Source organism: Myxine glutinosa, chromosome 9, assembly GCF_964187855.1.
Source record: "Myxine glutinosa chromosome 9, kmMyxGlut1.1, whole genome shotgun sequence".
NCBI classification, from domain to species: Eukaryota; Metazoa; Chordata; class Myxini; order Myxiniformes; family Myxinidae; genus Myxine; species Myxine glutinosa.
In genome coordinates, this window is record NC_136269.1 from 125,254,577 (window position 1) to 125,264,042 (window position 9,466).

The following is a 9,466-nucleotide window of genomic DNA, read 5'->3' on the forward strand; positions in this document are numbered from 1 at the left end:
GTATATATATACATAACGTGTACACGTATAACATGCACACCCACAACACGCACAACACGCACCATACGCACCACACGCATAACATGCACACACATAACACGCACACACATAACACGCACACACACTCAACACACCTTTCACTTTTAGTTGTGCTCTTTTGCATATTGTAAACAATAATATTTACTTGCGGGTTATTCTCACCAACAATCTTCACCTAACTCTTCCCTTCTTATCTAACTCCTCCCACTTAATAACCCACACAATCCTTCTTTTCACCGAGTAGTGTTGGTAGGATGCTCTGTATAGTTAGGTGGCTTCGTGGAAATATCGTTACAGGTTGGATAAAAGCGCCATTTTCGGTACAGAGCTTCCTTTTAGCCTAACTTTTGATTTTAGAAGGGTTGCCACCTGAACGGGGTCATGGATCCGGGTCAGGGGGGCCGGGGGCACTACCCCCCTCCCATATTGCTGAAATACGGGTTTTACACCAATCTTATATTGTCTATGAGCAAAAAACCTTGGTACATAACATTTTTAAGCACTCCATTTCATTTTAGAATGTGAGGTTCCTGAGAACGGGCAAATGGTCGGGCGATTGGGGTGGGGAGCCACCCCCCCCACACCATAATATTATTTTTCACCATAATATTTCATGGTCAATGTCCTCCTCATGAAGAAGGGACTGGGCCCGCTTGATCCACTGCTTCTCTTCTGTCATAGCATCATTTAAAGTACTCTCAATGGAATATGCGTCACGCTTTGGTTCATTCACTGAGCTTGTCTTCAAAGCCACTGCTGGAACAGATGCATAGCTATCAGGAAGAGAATATTTCTTTTGTCCAGCAGGTGGTATCTTGATTGGTGGTCTACTTTCACCTGGCTTGTCCTTGGATGGTAGCTGGAACAAGCTGATACCTGTCCCGTGAAATGAAGTCATCGCAGTGGTTGAACTGGGATTGTGATCCAAATTATCTAAGGCCCCAAGAGTAAAGACTCCTTTCCTGAGGGATGCTGGAGCAACTACACCATCCTCTTCGAAGCGCTCGGAGGCAGAAGTCGCGATCCAATTTTCAATTTGTAGGACACGGTCATACGAAATGCTGATACCCATGTGGTGTAGCTGTTGGATCAGTTTCTTGCTTCGAGTCTGTGCATGTACATTGATGCCAATGTAGATAGGGAGCGGTGGCTCGCGGTCAAGGGAATGTCCCGGATTCATTGAAGACGATGATGGTCCAGGTGATGGTCGTTTCTTCGTATTAAACAGGATTTCCTGCCCAATTGTGAGGCAAGCTTGAGAGTCACGTTTATCTTGCTCACCAAACTGAGGGCCTGTCAAAATCAGAGAGATGAGATACTTCAAGCTTGATGGAAGTGAATTTTCCTGACATTCTAGAGGAAAGGAACCAGAGAACTTGAAGCACTCGTGTTTCAAAATGTCCCTTCGTATTATGGATGCAGTTTTCCCAATTGTCTCAGCATCTTCATCAGAGTCTCGCTTTTCAAGTGTTTCTTTCAAGATTTTTCTCATTCCTTCTTTGAAAACAAGAACTATGTTTTTCCCATCAGATTGTTCTTGTGCTTCTGGAAAGTCTATCAGCAAATGTTCTTTCAGCCTTGTCTTGTTCACGCTTTTTTCGATACCTAATTCAACGAGACGATTTACGTACAGAGTATGAATTTCATTTAACTTGAAGAAGAATATTCCTGAGTCTACTTGGCATTTGATGTAGCTTTTTAGTTCAGCAAATGCACGTGCTTCATTCATTTTTTCATCATCATTATCCAGCGTTTGAGATGCCCTCATGTGAGAACGGTACCGGTTTCTTAAGCTCACTAGACACAGTAGATGATACTTTGCTTCAAGTGCTATGAGATCACCTCCAACTATTCTAGTCATGAGTTTTGTGTCATTCAGTTCGGTTATCATTTCCCTGATATTGTTGTCTGCTTCTAGGGTGCTAACTTCATGTAGGGCATCTTTCTCTTTTCCCTTTTCACAGAAGATGCATTTCTCAACATCAAATGATCGGCGCTTTATAGGTTTCTTGCTTACAGCATCACTGGAATCTTTCATTTTTCTTTTTCTGGCCCTTTCAATCTTAGAGTTACTGAATTTCAAATGACAGGACTTGTGCCAAGAAGCAGTATGTGAAGCAAAACTGTCAGCAGTTTCTTCACCAAAATAGAGCTCAGTAGGAAGAGCATCAATGGCTCGAAATGCTTCCACAATTAACAAAAATGATTTATAGAAATCTGCTCCATCAACGCCTTTATCTAAGGACTTCGTGGGACACTTTAACGGTTCATCCTTGTCTTTCTGACAAATGATGCAGCGGCTCCAGTTGAAATCCATGGTGATACGTCGAAGCTGTGAGCACAAAATTGAAATGGATGGATTCAACATCAAAGGGCATCAACATCAAACATCAAATGATTCAACATCATCATCATGATTCAACATCAAAAAAATTCAGATGTCTGTATTTTATGCTACGTTGAAATTTTACCTGACACAAGCACAAAGATAACTTGGAGAATTAATGTTGCAACAAAGTGTCGCTGATTTTGTGTGGGCAACAAAAGACAGACCTAATCCAAGTGCACCCATCATAAAACGAAAACAACAACACATGTTAACTCAGAAATAAATCTCTAATAACTGCGAACAAAGCCCATATTTTTGACATTGAGAAGTGGTGGGGGGGGGGGGGGGGTGCTCCCCCTGGCCCCTCACCTGACCTTTAGCCCCTGTTACAAGGGCCATCACATTCTAAAATGAAATGTTGTGCGTGACTTAGGTTATGAACCCAAAATGGTGTTAATAGACAATGTGAGAAAGGCATAAAACCCGTATTACAGCTACATGGGAGGGGGTTAGTGCCCCTGGCCCCCCTGACCCGGATCCATGACCCCGTTCAGGTGGCACCCCTTCTAAAACCAAAAGTTAGGCCACAAGGAAGCTCTGTACCAAAAATGACGCTTTTATCCACCCTGTAACGATAAATCGACAAAATTGATGCTAAGCCACCCTACTAGTAGCAATGTGTTCATTTGAGTTGCTTCGGCAAAGTTTGACTGAGGATGGAATGGCATCGCCATTCCGAGCAACCTTCCGGGTTTTTTTCATTCTCGACATTTTCATGGCCATACCATTTGCCAGCTTGCCAATGACTTGAGGGTTTTGTTCCTCACTCTTCCCCACTTTGTTTCCCAAATCACCGACTATTTCTAACTTGTGCCAGTATTTTGAGGCTCTATAATCATAAGTCGAAATACGGATTGCTTTTTCTCTCGATGAGTCTAAATTCTGCCAGGCTCGAGGACTGGGCATTTGGTTTTGGTCCTTTTGTTTTTGTTTATTTCTTCTATTTTAAAATCTGTACAAATTAAATGATGGAATTGGTAATCGTATTGCAGATTACACAGCTGTTTACTATTATTAATAATAATAATAATAACCAGTTCTTTGATCCCATCAGGCGCATAGGGCTGCAGAGGCATTTTTTCCTTGGCTCGGGGGCACGATCCTGGATGGGTCGCCACTCTACCGCAGGACACTCGAATGGCTCATTCTTCCCAGAAGCTGGTACAATACTCATTTTTCCTCAAGATGATCTGCAGTCTGAGGGAGACCACACCAGCAGTCGGATGAATCGGCAAAGTTTCAGGAAAACATGTTGTGATGGAATCTGTGAACACCCATTTGGAGCCAGTTAAGGAGACACCATTCCTTCCTCGACAGATCACTACCAGGGGGCTTGGTGGAGAAAGAAGGTGCTGTAGACAGCTGCTCATTGGAAAGTACGCCATTGCTTCATCTGCTACGTGTTTGCTCAGCCATGGCCATCGTCTGCTGCGATACAGGTTTGAGCTACTCTCGGAAATAGCCTAGCTTGTTGTGCAGGGTGTGGTCAGGGTTCTGAGATGCATTGAGGGCTGCTTGTCTAATGATGGCTACTCATCTATTGTGATGGGGATGGGTGCCTGCAAGGACTGGGAGGTAATGTGTGGGAGTAAGGTGAAAGCATCCACTGATGACTCTTAAGGAAGAGTTAAGGTGCACATCTAATTTTGCTTAGTAGGAAGCGCCTTGTGAAATAATCCTGTTAACTCAACATTTGTTTGTTCGAAGATGTTGTTTTGAACATTGAGCTGTTCAATTGCTCCAGAACGGTTTGTAATACGGTTTTATGATGAACTACGACTACTACTACTACTACAACTACTAATACTTTAAGGACCACAATTATTCTCACCATGTTTTCGCGTCGGTTGGAGAAAGTCTTTGACGACCCGGCTGACCAAGCCTGACTATACACTAATTAATTTTAATAATGACGTTAGGAAGGTTGTTGAGAACCAACCTGATGCTTTGCTAACAAGAACTTGTACTACACCGTGGATTTGTTTAAGCTAGTACACTCACTGCCTATGGGAACAACAGGAAGGGTCATGTTATTATCTTCTTTGGGATATATAGATTACAGTAGATCTAGGCTCTGGTTCGTTGATCTGTAGTGGTGCGATAAGCATGTAATTCCTCAAGAACATCGGAATTCCTCCAAATTTCTTTGTTTTGTGTTAAACAGCAGCAGCAAGTTTTTGAAAAGGTAGTCATACGTGTTTGTGCTTTAAAATATTTTTTACTTTTGGTGGGCTTACCCCGCGATATGCCACATTAAGCTATTTATTCTCGTTAACATAGCGTTTGTCCAAGAAGGAAAACACCCTTGGGGAGGGGGTGTATTATTAGTATTATCATTGTTTCGTAATAACATTAATAATACAAAACATAGGCCAAGTTTCTAAAATCCTCTATTTTCATCCGATTGACTTGAAATTTTCGAGGATTTGCATATCTGGTCACTGAATTGAACCACCAAGTATTTTTGAGGTCAACATAGGCCAAATTTCTAAAATCCTCAATTTTCATCCGAATAACTTGAAATTTGAAGAGAATTTGCATATCTGGTCACTAAATTCAACCACCAAGTATTTTTGAGGTCATCATAAGCCAACAATTTCTTTTAGAGGTTTCGCAAGTATCGTGCTATATGCACGACATACTTCTTGTTATTGTATGTTTGTGTGCAGGATATCTCCAAAAATGAGAATGAAAATTGGTGGACATGGGTGTGTCACAAGGACGAAATGATTTGATTTTGGTGAAGATCCGGATATGATAATTTTTATCTGATTTGCCTCCAGTAAGAGATAGGGCCAAAACTGATATATAGCACAATATCTCAAAATGTTCTGGACGGATTTGGATGAAACTTGGTGGACAGTTTGGGTGTGTGATAAGGAAGAAGTGATTCGATGTTGGTTCAAATCCAAATCCAGATTGGGCCTATCATTGGGATCCAAAACGTAAACTGTTCAGCCTGGTGGAGGTATGCGCTCTGCCAAGTGCCCTTCTTGTTGTGTTTCCTGTGCTCTACTGCTATTAAAATTTTCTCACTAAAACACGTATGGAAATAATCCTTTCTGATAGCTTGTTGTGTAATTTGGCATTTGTTCCCTGGAAGGAGAATTATAGATTTGAGATGTTTATTTAAGAAAAAAAAATCGAGTTTGCTTGAATAGATTTATTTTTGTCACTGTTATTGTTTTTCGTATGCAGCCTGTGGCTACTGGTTGCATCATTTCTCTGGAAGGTTTTGTGCTGCTGATGCAATGCCCCAATTACCAGTGAGCTGGTACTCAATTTGCCGACCTTGGAAGGATGACAGGTTGAGTCAACCCCCCTGGCGTTAATTCAACAATCAACCGGGATTCAAACTCAGGATCCGAGGATCCCAAGACAGCACCTTAACCGTTAAGCCAACACCAGGCTATTTTTGTCAATTGTTACGGATTCGTCACTTTCGTCTTTGTGGTTTTCATCCACTGGAAACATTTTTTGTTTCATATACTATTATTGTTACAGTTTGAGTGTGAAATGGAGCTAACTGTCTTCAAAGGTAAAAATTAGTGTTTCAAAAGAAAAACGAAATGGATCGGGAGAAACCGGAAGAGGAAGAAGAAGAGGCTGGAGCGGATCAAGTGAGATCGGGAAAGAAAGGCCGATCTGCTCCGAGGTGTCGAGCGGACGCTGGTGGACGTTGGTCACGAGCGAATATTGGTTTCCCCGGGAAAGGGATTCCTGTGACAGTGTCGTTATTGCTGGGGCAGATAAACCTGCATGACGGGTTTTGCTGTTGGTTCCGAAAGTGAATCATCGCGGGAGAGCCGGTATGCCTCCATTACGGGCCCGTCCGCCATTTCACCTCGCACCAGCCGTTAGCCTGGTTCTCGTGTGTGTCGTGGATTTCGCTTGGGACTTCGCGGTTCTCTGCATGGGAACTGCTGCTCGTTCATGTCCACGTCATTGTCTGGTGAACCGAAGGTGTGAATTCCCATTCGCCTTTTGGGTGAACTTTTGCCTGACCGACGTCGGCCTGACACCTCACTAAGCGGCTCTTCGGCAGCGTCGACTGTCGGCCGTCCTGGGTTCAGGTCTCAGTGCGACCTTTTTTCTTGTGATCCCCGGAGCGTGGATCGACTTTGACCTTGTGTCGTGATAGTGACTTTGGGGGTGTTACAGTTCGCTCACGTGGAGTACCCTGAGTTATTGAGTTAAGAAACTGGTGGCACCATCATAGGAATTATATGGTGTTTGCTGTGCAATTGAGGTTTTCTTGTACTTGCGCAAGTTGGTATTATTGTGTGATTTTAATACAATACTTGGGTTTTGTAACAACTGATTGGTGTGGTTTCACCATTGGTCATTGGCACACATAATAGCACATCTTTCTGCCGTGACTCCTTTCGGGGCTCGGAGGTACACCGTGACCGGGGTTTGGGGAGGAGCATGTAACACAATGAAATATGGGCTTTCTTGTTTCAACTACTTCATTACCAGAAGCTGAAGAAGCAGGGAAGACATTTGTGGAATATTGGCACAATTCTATGACTTTCAGAATTTTACTTTGAAGAGGAAATCTTTAGAATTTTTTTTTTCATTATCAGTTTTTTTTTAACGTTCATACTATTAATGGGGTTACAGATACAATGTATTTTAACACAGGAGCTGGCCATTTGGCCCATCATGACTGCACTGCATCGATACCACTAATACAAACTGACTACTGTGTCTTGTGTGCGGGGGAGGATGGATGAAGTTGAGGGGGGTGCAAGACGACTGCGGAGAAGAAGAGTATGTGGCTACAGAGACTTCACGAGTGCAATATATATATATATATATATATATATATATATATATATATATATATATATATATATATATATATATATATATGTATTTACATACATATATATATATATACAGACTTGGCATTTAATATGGAATATTTTTTTTGTGGGGGTGAACTTACTTTTCAAGATGACCTAGAACCAAAAGTTCATTGGAATTATGTTGAAATTATTCTAGATTTTGTTAATGTGACCTTTAAAAGAAACAAAAACCACATTTGACATTTCGAAGCAAATAAATTGATCCTTGAAAGTGATGTAAACTGATATCGAACTCAATTCACGGACAGTACTGTGTTAAACTTCTGTACGTTTTCCAGAAGTATCTCTTTATTTTGCACATTAGCCAAAAAAAATTTCAACAGAAACAAAAGCTAAATTATGACTGGGATTACGGACAGTAAAATTACAGTTCAGTACTTCGTGTAACCCCTACGAGCATTCAGGAGAGCACGTACACGTCGAGGCATGCTGTTCACGAGATTTGCCAAGGTTTGGACAGGAATCGCTTGCCATGCAGTGACAATAGTCTGCTGCAATTCACGCACAGAGGTCGGCTGCTGGTCCAAGTGGTCGATTTGACGCGTTAATTCTGCCCACAAGTTCTCTATCGGATTCATATCCGGGGACATGGCCAAGGCCACTCCATATGCTCTACACCACGGTCAGCAAGAAAGTGTTGGATCATGCAAGCACGATGAGGCCGTGCATTGTCATCTTGGAAGACAAAGTTTCCTCGAAAGGCTGCACGAGCAAATGGAAGCAATGTTTCTTCCAGAATGACCCTGTACTTGAACTGGTTCAGGTTTCCATTCAGAACAACCAGGTCAGTTGTTGCCCCCTGCATGAAAAGCAGCCCAAACGGTCACCCCACCACCTCCAGCTTGACTCTTGGCACTATACAATCTTTGTTGTGGGCTTCATGCACTTGTCTGCGCACGCGGACGCGGCCATCTTGACGATAAACCAGAAATCTAGACTAGTCACTGAAGGTCACGTGATTCCAGTTTCCTGGCTGCCATTGACGGTGCTCTCTGGCCCACTGCAATCGGCGCTGGCTGTGTAGTCTGGTCAGGCGTGGTTTTCTCAGGGGACGCCTGGCACGATAGCCTGCTTGAACCAGTCGTTTGTTGACTAGCCCTTCTGGATACAGGCACATTTGTCAGTTGCTGCCACTCAGCCCTAAGCCGATTAGCTGACTTGGTACGGCCATTGCAGACTAACCGGTGCAGCTGGCGATCATCTCTCCTTGTGGTTCTGCGTGGACGTCCTGGCCTCGGCATTGGAGTAGGGACACCCCTCTGAGCATTTCGTTTCAGGATCTTTGACACCTGACCTTGAGTGATGCCATAATGCCGAGCAATAGCACGCTGTTTCATGCCAGAATTTCGTAAAGCCACCACTCCATGACAAACAGCATTGTCAAGTTGACGGACCATCTCCAGAGGAAGCGGCAATAACTTTTGTAGACGTGCAGCAGTTGTTTTCCACTAATACAGAACGCAACAACCCTTATATACCCGATTGTGAAGCCAATCGTCAAATGTACCTGTCCTTACATTTTGTCATGCCACCTGTGATATAATCCTGTTATTGACTTCTTGCTGCGAAAGACAATCAGTGACATGGTTCTTTCAACAAAGACATCACCGAAGCGTAAAAGAAACTCACCAGATTGATACACTGAGTTCAGAAAGTAAACCCAAGTCAAGGAAAAAAAAATATTCCATATTAAATGCCAAGTCTGTATTTATATATAATATATATATATATATATAGATAGATATATATATATATATATATATATATATATATATATATATATATATATAGATATATATATAGATTTATATATATCTATATATATATCTATATATATATCTATATATATAAAGTAGAGTTGGCCTCTGTGTCTGTATCCTGATCTATCTATGATCTCTAAGATCTTGAGAACCCGTGGACGGATTTGCGAGCGGAAAGTACTGTTCGACTCGGGATGGTCCCAGGAATGTCACGGAGACATAAACATTTAAAAAATTTCGGGTTTTAAAATTAGCGTATTATTAGCACTAGCAGAAGAGAGAGGGATTCGAAGGGAGGGAGCGCAGCGCTTCTAGCGCTTCTGACTACAGCACACCTTAAAATTAAAAAAACTTCGGGTTTTAAAATTAGTGTGTTACGCGTAATTAGCGCTAGCAGAAGAGGGAGG

General features: G+C 42.3%; 1 protein-coding gene across 8 annotated transcripts in view; it reads left to right on the plus strand.

Annotated features, from left to right (window-relative positions):
* The window catches only part of LOC137434968 (F-box only protein 46-like), a 115,336-nt gene that overhangs the window by 27,319 nt on the left and 78,551 nt on the right, over positions 1 to 9,466 (plus strand). For 2 of the 8 annotated variants that reach the window (XM_068128238.2, XM_078784886.1), the window contains exon 2: positions 3,483 to 3,867. The exons of the other annotated variants lie outside the window; for them this stretch is intronic. The gene's annotated coding sequence lies outside the window, so the exon portion shown is untranslated. The remainder of the gene's footprint in view (positions 1 to 3,482; positions 3,868 to 9,466) is intronic. 8 annotated transcript variants of the gene reach the window in all.